Genomic DNA, 13,727 nt, shown 5'->3' with positions numbered 1-13,727 from the left:
TTGATAAATCACATTTCTGCATATTTTTCCTTCGGCCTCCCAAGATTTTTCGACTGACACCACACAGACTTTTGTCACGTAGTGTGAGCTATGAAAGCCCTGCTGCTGCTATCGTTGCTTCTTATCAGCTCTGTTATGAAGAAAAAAACAAAAAAAACTCACGGCATGTGACAGTTGATTTGACAGGAAGGGATCAGATACAAATAAAGAATAGAGCTTCACTAGGCAAACGCTTGATCACATGTGGCATGACAAAGTTAGCAGAGTATGACAACCAGGAGAAGGACTGTGTTGAGTATATGACAAGTGGATTTTTTTTTTGTTTGCTTAAATGATTGAGATTTGAGGCATCACACATATCTGCAATCATTCGCTATGTGCAGCTCACGTGTGTATGTGGGAGTCTGTTTGTTTACATGTAGTGCATGTGTGGGTGGTGCAATGAAAAAAAGGAGAAAACAGTGAGTAAGACTTAAGTTACAGTAGGTCACAGACTGTTCACCTAAAGTGAACTGAATGCTGTTTAGTTTGATCTATTAGTGTCATGAAATAAACATTACACAGTGCTGACCTTCTACAGAACAACATGAAGCGTCATGATGGTCTGATAATGTTGCTTTAATCAACTTTCTAATTGATTAAATGTCACTGTTACACAAAATATCATTCAAGTCTGGTGATGTAAACAAGTTTAGCCCGGGAGAGAGAGAGTAAGAGAGCATAACAGCTCTTAAACAGCTTTAAATTGCACCTTTGCAAAGATTTAACAAATAAAAAATGCAACAATTTTCAGAATTTCTCTGGAAATAAACAGACAGCCAGGCCTCATAAAGTCGCCATATTTAACCTTTTCATGCATACAGTAATGGTCAAATCAATAACGTAATTCAGTCACTATTCCCAGAGGACAAGGTACAGTGTAAGCACGTCCGCGTGCACTTTACATGCCTCAATTAGAGCTAAACCGCGCGTGCACACTGATGCAATTTACAGCAGCCACAGGTGCGTCGATGCTACATTTAAAATAGCATTAGATATATATATATATATTTTTAAAGTACACAAACTGGGAAAGAAAAAAAAAACTAAAACAAAACAATGTATGTCGAATGTGATACGGTGATGAATATGTAGTGTACCTTACTCGGACAAGTCATGTCACATCCCCGGCTGAGCACAGCGCACAGTAGTCGTGGTCGTGTCTCCAGGTTGTGGCGGTGCTGGTGGTGTGGCTCTGTGTGTCTGAGCGCGCCGTTTAACTGTCACACACCACAGCCACACTATCAACTCCTCCTCCGGCTGCGCGCCCTGTGGCTAAACCAAACACCTCCACCGGCAGCAGGAGCTCCGGGTGAGCGGGGTCAAACGTGATTCAAGAGAGGGGGGGAAAGTTAGAAATGTAAATGTATTGTGACTTTGACTCCCACTTTTTTTTTGTTAGGTTGCGTTTGTTAAAAAACAAAACAAACATAAAAAACATTTTAAGCGTATTATGCAACTGTTATTATTTTATTTTACTACTCCGTGAATTTCTCTAGGCACCACATCCGGTAAGGAAACTCACTAATTTCACTCTCCAGCTGTTTGAAGTCTGTCAGGGGCTCTTATTTTGGTTTATTTTGCCTCTCTGCTCGCTCGTGTGCGTGAATGCGAGATGTGTTGGGTACATTTTCACCTGAGAGAAAAACGGCAGGTGACAGCAGACGTGAAAAGGTTGAACGCCACTCGGCAGTCGGCTGGTTTCCACAATTGATGAATAAATAACAGGACAATAGCAGTGTTGCGTCTGTAGCAGAGATCACAGTCGCTGTATCATATAACAAAGGCGTCCACAAACTTCACTCACTCAATTTGATTTCATTTTTTTAGGGGTTATTTAAATACATGTATATTCTCTAATGGAGTTTGGTATGTAGTTTTCTGAAAGTGAGATACTATAATATGAAAAACAAACAAAGATCAATGCATGTATTATACATAAGACTGAAAATAAACTTGTCTAACCTTTCTGCATGACCTCTGAAGATCCTCTGGCCTTATTCTGGGATCCCCTGTCAGTATTATGGCAAAACATCACATATGGAAGAAATATCAACATGTAAAAAAAAATGTAAAGATACATCTTACTAGCAGTCCACCTAATCTGACAACTTCTGGAGCCTTTTTAATTTAAGAAATGTGATGTAAAAAATTTGAAATGTTGATATATTTTCTGTTTGTATCCTGTCTTGTGAAAGGTTTTCAGCCACACATTTTACATTCTCCATCATTGACTGACTGCCTCAGCTGTGGACCAGAGCATGAAGCCAGCTGACAGCAGTAACCAACTCTATCATCTCCACTAGAGGGAGGGCTATCTCACAACAAGGCCACTAAGGAGCTGCAGCAGAGGTACCTTTTATTTATTTATTTTCCCAGGGTGATAGTGTAATTCATAAACTGAATGAATGACAGTCAGGACAGTGCCAACAACCAGGCGCACAATGGAGACTCGACTGCATTTACTTCTGAGCACAAAACCTATCCATTACAAACGTGTAATTATTGTCCTTAATAGATTAATTCATGCTGAAAGATAGAAATGGGTTCCAGGCTATTGATGTAATCATTTCACTGAGGAAATTAAGTGACATTAAAAGAATGATATTGTCACCGTCAAAGTATCATTGATTCTTTCGAATGCAATTAACTGTATTTGAAAATGGGACCTGCACATTGAGCTGCACAAGGAGCACTGAGGATCACTTCATTTGTGAGAGATATAAAGACCAAATTATCCCATCAAAGAGAAAATCTATAAATGTAATGGCACAGCGCTTCAGCACTAAGGAATGACAACAGCGGTCCTGTTCAGTTCCCTCTGTTAGGTGTATTAACTACCAGTGAGCGGCTCTCAACAACCCACAGAAAGATTATCCAGACTGTGAAGGAGAATATCACTCAATTTATGAATTCACATGTGATTTTTTATCGGCGAACATAAACAATTCTCTCTTAAAAGTAGGAGCCATAAGATGTATGGCTATAATATGTAATGTCATTGAGATATTGTCACACACTAAAAAAGGAAATGGGTTCAGATTGTACCCAGCGTGGACCAACACAATACTGGGTTAACTTTACCCAGGACCTACAGGATGTTTTGACCCAGTGTCTGTGTTATTTTTATTGGTGTTACTGTTGGGTGACTGGATCAGGACAACCATTCTGTTTTTCTGGTTTTCTACACTTTAGTACTGGGTGATCCCAACCCAATATTGCTTCAGTGCTTTTAAATAGAAGAATGCCATGGAGTTTTGTCTAAACTACAGTTGAAACAATTTGTCCATGAATCTGTTATTGGATCAACTGAAAATCAGTAGGCAGCTGTTATAATAATTGTTAAATCACCAATCAAGTTTTTATACAAACATTTCAAGCATCCTGTAGCTTCGAAAAATATGAGGATCGGCCTTTCCTCGCCTTATAGAATTTTAAACTTCTATACGTTTTAGGCTGTTGGTCGTGCAAAACAAGCAATCTGAAAACGCCTCTTTGGGCTTCAGGAATCGTAAAAGATATTTTTGACTACTTTGTGACATTTTATTGACCATTTTTTTTATTGTGCCAGTTAACCAAAATGCGGCAGAATAATTGATAATAAATGTCATTGTTAGCTGCAGCCGGACTTCAAATCTGAATCAATTTCGGTTCACCTAAAAGAAGAGTACTTGTCTCTGCCAGTGAAATATTATCCACAAAAACATATTCATATATTTGAGTATTCAAATCAACTGATTGTCCCCATAAAATGTAATTTCATTCTTTTCTTATGGTTTTCTGAATGTCACCATCAAATAAATTATGATAATGGCCAACATCACTGTGGCCTTTAAAAGCAAATTTCTCTCATAGTTTCTACTGTCCTCTGTTGTACATTGATGGCTTGACTGAAATGGGTGCATGACAAGTTAAGCTCTCTCAACACACACTGGTTCACATTTTTCTTTGTTGTTTGTTGCTTTAGAGTCAGTGTTACCTTTAATGTAGTTGTATACATGTACTCTACATTTTTGTTTTTGGCGTGTTGTTGACTTTCCATAGTTCTGCGGTGAGTTTTGATGGGTTCCAACAAAAGCATGCTCGTACAACAGTTACTGGTCCACACAACTCCCTAACTCAATTGCACTGTTGGTAATCCAGTGAAAAGAAATTCAGTGAAGAGGAAGAGGCAGGCAGAGAGAGAAAAACATGAAACATAGCAGACACATCTACTGATATGATGTCCAAGCGTCAGATGAATCAGGCATCAATCTCCAGTCCTGGTCAAAAATGCAGCATAATTCAAACCCAAACATTTTTCTTTGCGTGATTCAAACCAAATCAGAGGGTCCAAAGCCTCGCTCCCTCCACCTGCTGTCAACCACCAACCCACCCACCCTTGCCTAAATTTCATTTAGGAGACATCTTTCTCCCTTTCCCCCTCTCTCTCTCATGCTCTCTACATCGCTGTCTCTTCTCTCTCTTTGAATTCAGTGCGCCGTAGCCCTTAGATTTACTTGCTTAACAAATATGGACAGGGGACCTAAGTGGTTTTTGAAATCTTCGAATGGACTTTGGAGTGCCTGTGCTGTGCTGGGTGACAACAGTGTCTCTGTCTCTCTTTCTCTCTCTCTCTTTCCCTCTAACCCATATGCGTGTGCTTGTCTGGTTGTCTGTCTGTTTATGTTTATGTCTGTGTGTGTGTGTGTGTGTGTGTGTGTCTGTGTGTGTGTATGTGTGTGTGTGTGTGTGTGTGTGTGTGTGCGCGCGCGCGCACGTCTACGGCTTCCCCACGCTCTCCCAGACTCCCTGGCTGGGAGATGGCAGCGCTTGCTGGAGCGGCAGTCTGGAAATGAGATAAGGATGTCTGATTCATAGGATCTGACAGGAAATCTATACTCTGCAATGTTTATAATCCAGCCATTACTACACAGCCAAATGAAAGAACAATAATCCAATCATTTACTCCATATTTACCTGAGGCAGATTCTCGGCTTTAAAGGCAAAGTGCATTGCGCGGTGACGGAGGCTGTAAAACTATGGCTGATATGGGTGAGGCTGAGGAGGTTGTTGGGGGCAGCTTTTCTGGCTCAGAGTGAGGGGCGAGGATGGACTGTCCTCTGGGGAGACGTGCGTCTGCAGGAGAGGGGCTGGTTCACCTGTGTGTGTTCGGCAGGGTTAAGGGTCACTCATTACTCATCATTAAGACCCCATTGATTTATGAGTAACTTACAAAAAAAAAAAGAGTAACTCGACTTTATGAAATATGGGGTTAAAGGTTACAGAGATGAGCTCTAAAATTTGGCAATAGGGCTTCTACTATTACAAAGCTTATGCAGTTTAAAGGAGAGGTGTAATTTGGCTCCCTCACGCTGATCCTGTGTCATCTATAACAGAGAAGGCCATAGAGGTAACGTCTGTCCATAAGCATGGAGGAATTCAGCAGTGTGGGTTTACTTATCATAGAGTCTTTCATGGACAGTATGCACCGCTCTTCATTGTGTACGAGGGGGGAGGTTTATCTTATTTGGAAAAGTGAAGGGGGCCTGCCCTTATCTGTCAATAAACAGTAATTAGATTTTGTGGCTGATAGCGTCGATTGGTTTCTAATCTAGCTGTCGCCCTAGACGTGTGTAATTAAAATCCTGATTGATAAAGGGGCAGAAGACCGCCCACACCACCACTTTACCAGACCCTACCCCCGACCCCTTCAAAACACAAACAAGAGAGAGATATGAAAGAAGGCCTGGGGAGAAAACTGCACTACCTATTGATCAGCTCTATCTGCCTTCCTATCAATGCCCTTTTCCCACAATGTAGGGGCTAGTACAAAGGTTTCCCACGTAAAACTTCATAGCTAATCTTCATCCGGCAGATTTTATCCTCCCTGATAAATAAAACCAAAACAACACAATATTTTACCTAGGAAAACTAAAATCTAGCTACTTGCACTCAGAATATTTAAAAATATTTGCATTTGTATACATGTGTGTTTGTGAAATTCCCTGTCTAAAATAAGAAATCAAAACATGCTCACCACTAATGAGGGAACGCTTACTGTGATTGTAATGCAATCAAGGAAAAACACCCCTCAGGCCATACAGAGATGAAAGAGCAACAATGCATTTTATCTATTTAACTAATGGGCCTGTGAACACAAGAATAAGGTCTAGACAAACACACATACATACACAGAGGCATGCACACACACACACACACACAGGTGAATGTCAAATGTGCGTCACGCATTAGACAAATAAGGTAGTACCTTCAAGTCAGAGGACTCCCACAGAGAGTAGCCAGGCTGAAAGATGTTCAAAAACACTGCCTCCAGACCTCACTGTCATCAGGGTCCATGCAGACAGACGAGCCAGGAAGAAAGGCTACGTGCTGCTGGAGACAAAGGTACAATAAAGAAAGTGAAATAGTGAGAGAGGAGAGTGGGACAGAGAGAACGCACCAGGCAAAGAGGTCTCCAGCTAAGTGAGCTCCACTCCAACCTGTAAATATCTGTCTTATAGAGTCAAATCTTGCCTGGTTGTCTGTAGAATTTTTTAAGCTCTGTAAACTGGGATAGAGTGCAGACTGCAGGCCTGTGACCTTTCCTGACACTGGTCACCTGCTGTCACGTATGAGGGCTGACCCACAGCAGTGAATGATGGTTACACGCTCGTCATCTCCCCCCTCCCTGTGACACATATGCACTGGAAAATGCACACACACATTCTCTACACATTCTGGAGTGGATAAACCACCGCTCACTCAACAGCACACCAATGCTCCTAATACATCAAGAACATAATAAATCACAAATTAGAAGTGTGTGAGTGTGTGTATTTCGAGGGGGTTGGACTTTCTAGAAAGCACTGGTCCGGTGCTTAATTCGATTCTTAATGGAAGGCAAAATTTCCAAAGGAAAACTTTCATTGGGCACAAAATGACTTTCCTTAGTTTTCACTTTCTAACACTGTGAAAGAAATTGAGATTGATAAATGCTGGCAGTGCATTGCCAGCCCATGCATGGTGTACCTCTTTTAACTGATTTCTGTAATTTCCTCACTAAACAGTGATTAATAAATGGTTACCTAAACAAATGGGACACTAAAAATTGCTAAGAAAGCTTTTTAACTTTCAACCAAAAATCTAGTGCCCTGCTTGTCTTATAAAAATCCTATTTTAGAGAATAATGATTCACGTTTTGAAGAGTTCTGGTAGTATTATGCCTTATCATTAGTGCATAAGATTAGTAAAACCACCAAATGACACATACATAATGAAAATGACAACATTAGTTGCTTCATATGCACTGCAGCACGTATATATGCTCTGTAATTATTGTTAAAATCTAATTAAATGTATTGTGAGTTGTATAACTGTTTTATTAAGTTAAACTTACACAATGCAGCAAAAGAAAGTATTTCAAAATAAAAGTCTTTAAATAAAGATTTCTACCCTTGAAAAACTTAGTAAGAAACCTCCTGGATATAAAAAACCTTGTCTTGTGTGAGTAAATGTGATTGGAGATCAGATTCTCCTTTAGATTCTTCTTAAGAATGTCTTCCCTCTTGATAATAAGGCCATCTCCCCCTGTGGTGCCACAATAGTGGAGTGACCTTGTTACCAGGGTGCCATGTGTCACAGTGGGGGGACCCAGAGGGAGAGGATGGGGTGAACAGATCATCTCCCTGCATGCTTGGTACCCGTGCCCTACCCTTCCTGCTCCCACCACAGGCCCAGCACCAGAGAGACCGGTGCAGGGAGAGGAGCAGCTCCAGGCTCTGGAGAACATGACTCCAATTAAGCTGTGGAGGCCTTGGCTCACGCTCCACTGCCTCAGCCCAGTTGTCCTACGCAGGAAGACACACAGTCAACTCAGGGAAATGAACTTTGTCAGCATAGTCACGATAGTCACTGAGAGAGTTGGATTGTGCTTTGCAAACAATTTGTACCAGATAAGGACTCACAGGGATCCACCAAGAACCCACAGATAGAAACTGAGCATAAAATCATGATTGTAGCAATGTTGTTAAACAATATACAAATTAAAGCAAAAATCTCAGCAGCAACAATGATAGCTTGTTTCCTGTTTGGAGAGCCCTGGAGAAAAAAATGCGGAGAGTTAAGCACACAGTAATAGATGAGAGCGATTGAGAGGCTTCGTTTTCCCCTGTGATTAAAAATGTATGTTGCCACACGCAGCCTTTGGTGAGGAACTCTCCTGGAAAAGGAGCTGGTTAATATTCAGGCCCATGTCTGGCTAATGTCTTAAAGTGATAAATAGGAGGGGGTTGCTGCCGTTTGATTGTCTTCACAGGCAGTCTGGGAGCAGCAGCACAGGGGGATTTAAGGTGGAGGAATCCTCTCAAAGCTCCTCATTCATTCACTCTCAGACGCCCCATCATTAATTGGGCCTGTCGACATGACTCCTCTGTACCCAGGGCCACTGGCAGCTACCACGGTGGATGAGCTTTTTAAGACAGTTCAAAAGAGTCCTTGCCTCATGAAAGGCATTCAAATTACATGAAATTGCATTCATGTCAAGCCTTGCAGGCATATTCATACAGTACACTGGCATAATGTCTTGTTTCGTGCCTTGCATATCTGTGTAACTATATAATCCTCCTCTTGGGAGCAAATCACGCTTTAAAGAGTATGCTTAACAAACTATTAATTTTTCATTTTTTTAAATGACTGTATGTACATTTATACATACAGTAAATTCAGTGCTGTATGGAAAAAAACAATTCACATCACTGTAATGTAATATTTTCTCATTTAAAGTGGCATATTATACCCAGGGGTACCTGAAATTATGGAAGATAATATTTCCATGACAAACCAGTTTTGTTTAATGCAAAACAGGATGTAACATTCCCAAAGAAAACACACAAATCTAAAGGGAGTGAGCAGTATTCACACTGAAAATAAAAAATGAACGTACGTGCAGTGGAAGAAGCAGTTTGGTAGAAACCAGATGAATCTGATCATGTATATAATCTTTCACACAGACGTTGTAACTGAATGCACAATAAAACCTCTACGGTAAATAGGGAGCTGAACTACAATATGTGTAGCAGTTATCCCTTTGGCACAGTTTCCACTTTGACAGTTATCTCCCCACTCTGTGTAAGTGTAGCTATGCAGGACAAGGTGAGTCCAGCCTTCAAAACTTTGTGATTTCTACTGATGTGGAGTTGGAAGGTGATCGCAGAAGGTGGCCAGATTTGGTTCATGATGTCAACCATGTGATACTTTAGTATTTATAACCATTAGAGGCTGTATATATGTCATGAAGTACAGCAGGCTCTTTTTCAGGGTGGCCACTGGCCTACTTCACTTCCATCCTTGTCTGACTGTTTCTTCACGCCAGGACCGATAACCCCTACTACGGTAGGGTTTAACTCTTTAAAGGGGTTCCTAGCTTCTGTAGGTGATCTTCATTAGTTTTTATTTAAAAATGTTTAAAGGATTTAAAGGCAGTGCACAGTTTGGCCCTAGAATTACTGTTGCCTGGGTTTATTTACTGAAGGAAAGCACTGATTCTCAAGCCACTTCAGCTCACTAGACCTGACCTTGTACAATAAAGCCGTCAAATGCTCAGCAGAGAACACAGCTCTGGGCTGGGATTGACTCCCTGTTTGTTTCCAAAGAGGCCTCACACACAGCTTTCAGTTAGGGCCACCAGCGATTCCTGCTGTCTCGCCATCAATCAGACGAGCTCTTGCGCTGTCATTCTATGCATTTGTTCACACGACTGAAACTATTCGCAGTCTCACTTTTTTCGCGCTCACTTTCGCTCATCACTCTTTTACACATTTCACTATCTTTTGCATTCACACCCGCTCAGTATCCTTCCATTACTGTTTCCCCTCCTCCTCTCCCTGTCGTGGAAGTGGTTTCTGTTATGGCAGTGGGAAGGCTACCCGCAGCGGGAGAGATCCTAATTAACAGACTATTCATTTGTGTGGAGCGGAGGGCTCCCGCTTTCTGAGCACTTGTTTTATGGTGGCGCTAGGGAGCCCTGTCCAGGGATTTGGAGGGGGATAATTGCCTTTGCCGCAGGCTGCAGTAATCTGGTCGGCTAATTCATTATTTTAATAAGTTAGCTTCTCCTCGGGGGTGTGCTAGCTGCGCTGCGCCTCAAACCTTGGTGGTGCACCTCGTTATTGTGGCGCTCTTTTACACCGCCGCCCGCACGGGGTTAATAACTGTTATTAGCCTCTCTCCTCAGCCTGCAATTTCTCGTTTAACTGGGGCGATTCAAACGAAACCTTTGCGAGCGTCTAATAATCAACCTCTCTGGAACCAGGGGTAATCCCTATGAAGGGGTCCATATAGTGGAGAGGGGTAATGGATGCAATCGCCTGAGTGCCTTTGCCTCCGCTCCTTTCATTATGGGTCCTGATGTTGTTTTTGTTGTTGATGCTGCTGTTGTTTTTACTCAATTCCTCCAAAATCATCTGAGGGAAGACATATTTGAATTGAGCAAGGGGATTGCATCAGAGTTATACATACAAATAAGATGATCATTAGGTTTGCGTAACTAATAGCTTCATTTAGGCCATAATCTTCCATCTCTCTAATGGGCTATGCAGTCAGTGGGATGTGTGCATGTGTCTGTGTAGAGACAGGTTTAATGACTCCAGTGCAGTTAGACATTTTGTGCATTGGCTGATTAAAAACCATGTCGTTTCAACAGGAAGGGAATAAAGAGAGGGCCTCATGAATAGAAGTATTTGAAAAATCCAATATTGGAGATGGTGATGGCTAGATGTTTGAAGGAACCTGCAGTTAAAATCCAATTATGAATACAGCACAAAGTGGTTAAATGGTTTTGAATGCACCTATTGGTTACATTATTTCACCACGTGAAGAAAAGAGATGTCCTAATTCACTTTAGTAGAAAATACAATGTAGACAAGGAAATCCTATTATGTGTCCCCAGATATCCCTGCTTTGCATCTGCCAATGACAAAGTCCATCACTGTGACTAAAGAAGAAAAAACAGACTGCTCTTAACAGTGAAGTTACAGACAAAGAAACTCAAAATGTTCTGCCTGGTGCTGCCTTTAAAAACTGCATTTTTCTTAATTCAGACATGTTTAACAGGGCAAATTACTAAACGCACAACTAACTGTATCTTAAAAACAATCCATCTTGAGTGTATCCTCTGTACACTCAGGAGAGTGCAGGCCTCAGTCCACATGCTCTGTGTGGCTTATGTTCCATCCTGTAGACTGGCTTGTTTAGCTGTCATCATGCTGTGACCTGCCAGCCACTGTGAAATGAGCTCCTGGATATTAAAGAGGCTATCTCTTCATCTATACTTAACCATAATGGAGTGACACATCACATGGCCCTGGGCCCTGTAAAGGAGAGGGGCAATAACATCTAGGGTGGAAAATGTTGAAATGAGCAAGGCCATATTCTGTGGTCAGTCATATGACTGAAAGAACAACATTTGCACTAATATGCTTTCTCATCAACCCAACAGCAAGCTATTAAAGCACCTGAAGTATTGCACAATGTTTATCCAAGAATGTGACAGTCTGCAAATGGCTTTGCGCGATCATTTAGCACTTTTATCTGCATCTAAAAGTTAAACCTTCTCTCAGCCACGGCCCCTTCTGCACACACTAGTGGTTTTGCTCCATAAAGTACGCACATGATAGTAAATGACCTGGTTCACTATTAACTATTATCCACTTAATGTCCTTCCTGGCTTGCCACATGTGGAGCTTTGGCTGAGCGCTGGCCTCTGGGGCTGCCTGAGGCTCGTTCAGGGCCATGGCTTTTCAAAACCCACACTGCCATCTGCTAGACCAGCGGCCCTGCTCCCCTTCCCCGGCTGATGTGGCTGCAGCTGGGACAGCAGTGGCCTGTGACTGTCCCACACCCAGGTGTTTACCACAGCTTCATGCATATGGATTCAGAGATTGCTATAGATCTGTGATAACATATGTGGAAGCTGACACACGACTAATAAACACTCTGCTATGTGGACAGTAATGCTAAATGCTGTTTGTGCACAGGGAGGAGTTTACTTATTGATTTTTGTCCCCTCTTATGGATATATCTCATTTGACACTCTTCTGTGTGAGGCAGTATTGATCAATGATCAGCTGATGTTTTTTCAAGTGCTGCTGGAGTGGCATATTCAGCCCAGCAGTCTTGCCCACCTTAAAGCCGCTCAGCTCAGCATGACTGGCTTCTAATGAGTGGTCCCTCCTCTCATCACACAATCCTGAGTCCCACCCTCCCGCATTCATCAATTCTCATTAGGGAAAATCATCATGTGGAATACCAACTTTTGGCCAATATTCATCACTGTCAGCCTTCATCCACGGCAGCACAATGACAGACGCAGGATCTGGGAGTGCCTAAGTAGCACTGACTTCGCTCTTTTATTCCCTAATCTCAGCCTCTGTGCTTGTGGAACCCAAGCAACTCTCTGCAGTGCACACTCCCTGACAGCAATTACTTTATGCAAAAAGAGTGGAGGAGTTCAGTGAGTGGCGTGAGTGAGAATAAGCCTCCTCTGAACTGGCTGTTGGCAGGCTGCAGCATTCCAATAGGACCAGCTCACTTCCCATGGGCACTAAAGGGCAGCGAGGAGGGAGGGGAGATGGCAGAGGACAGCTTTGTAGCACTGTGGCAGTGATCTTATTGCCCATCTAGTCATCACTCATACATCACGGCTGTAAAAATGATTACATAATTACATAAATTCATTGTCATTGTGCTAATACTGAATAGTGATCCCCCAAAGAACAATTAAACCTTTGCTTTATTTAACACTGTGAACATATTGCAAATATTTTATACTTAAAGTTCCAGGGGTCTCTATAGGGCAGAAATTGAACAAAATATATATAACTATGTTTTCATTAGTGTATAATCACCTAAAAATAAAAATGTATTTATATTTTTAGATTTATATCTACAGACCCTGCAGGTCTGCTTCCATGCAATGTTTCTACAGTAGCCTAAATGGACAAACTAAACACTGGCTCTAGACAGGGTGTTTCACATTTTGCATGCTTCCTGGCCACTATAGTTTCTCCTTGCTTGGAATGGTGTTGCAATGTGTAACTACACTGCCTTCTCTGTCAACGAGAAGATTGATACCGCTGTCAAGTCTGTCTGAGGTAAATATGAAGCTACCACCAGCAACCAGCCAACCAAAGGGGAAACAGCTGTGTCCAAAAAACTAACTAAATCTGTAAATCTCTAAGAACGACACATGGTGATTTTAGGGGGTTTACCTTTCTTGACTATAATATGTGAGGTTGCCAGGCAATACCACATCCTGCTGTACAACTACAACTTTATTTTTACAGTTCAGTTTTTGGACAGAAACAATAACAAGACAAAACGGCTGCTGGGTCTAGCTACTTATTTACTATACAAATATGAGCGTGGTACACATCTTCATCTGTAACTCTGGGCAAGAAAGCAAATAAGTGTATTTTACAAAATGGTGAACTATTCCTTTAAAACAACGCCGTATCTTTCTCCCATCGACTGGGTGCATCTACCCTTTAGGAGCTTATCTACGTCACAGACAGTTTGCCTTCGCCAGCAATGTGTTCCCCCTCCTGTAAAAATTAGCTTGTGCGTGTCATTCTCATAACAGCAGCAGGATCAATACCTTCATTCCCATTTTAGCTGCTCTGCCCCTTTGCCCACCCACGCCCAAGAATAGG

General features: G+C 41.9%; 1 protein-coding gene across 3 annotated transcripts in view; it reads right to left on the bottom strand.

The window, feature by feature from the left end:
• esrrb (estrogen-related receptor beta) overlaps positions 1-1,336 on the bottom strand; it is a 45,682-nt gene extending 44,346 nt beyond the window's left edge. The window contains exon 1 of one of the 3 annotated variants that reach the window (XM_027274496.1): positions 1,145-1,336. The gene's annotated coding sequence lies outside the window, so the exon portion shown is untranslated. 3 annotated transcript variants of the gene reach the window in all.
• Between the last annotated feature and the right edge of the window lie 12,391 nt (positions 1,337-13,727).

This window comes from Larimichthys crocea, chromosome XXIV, assembly GCF_000972845.2.
Source record: "Larimichthys crocea isolate SSNF chromosome XXIV, L_crocea_2.0, whole genome shotgun sequence".
NCBI lineage: Eukaryota > Metazoa > Chordata > Actinopteri > Sciaenidae > Larimichthys > Larimichthys crocea.
This window is presented reverse-complemented; position numbering and strand designations above follow the sequence as displayed.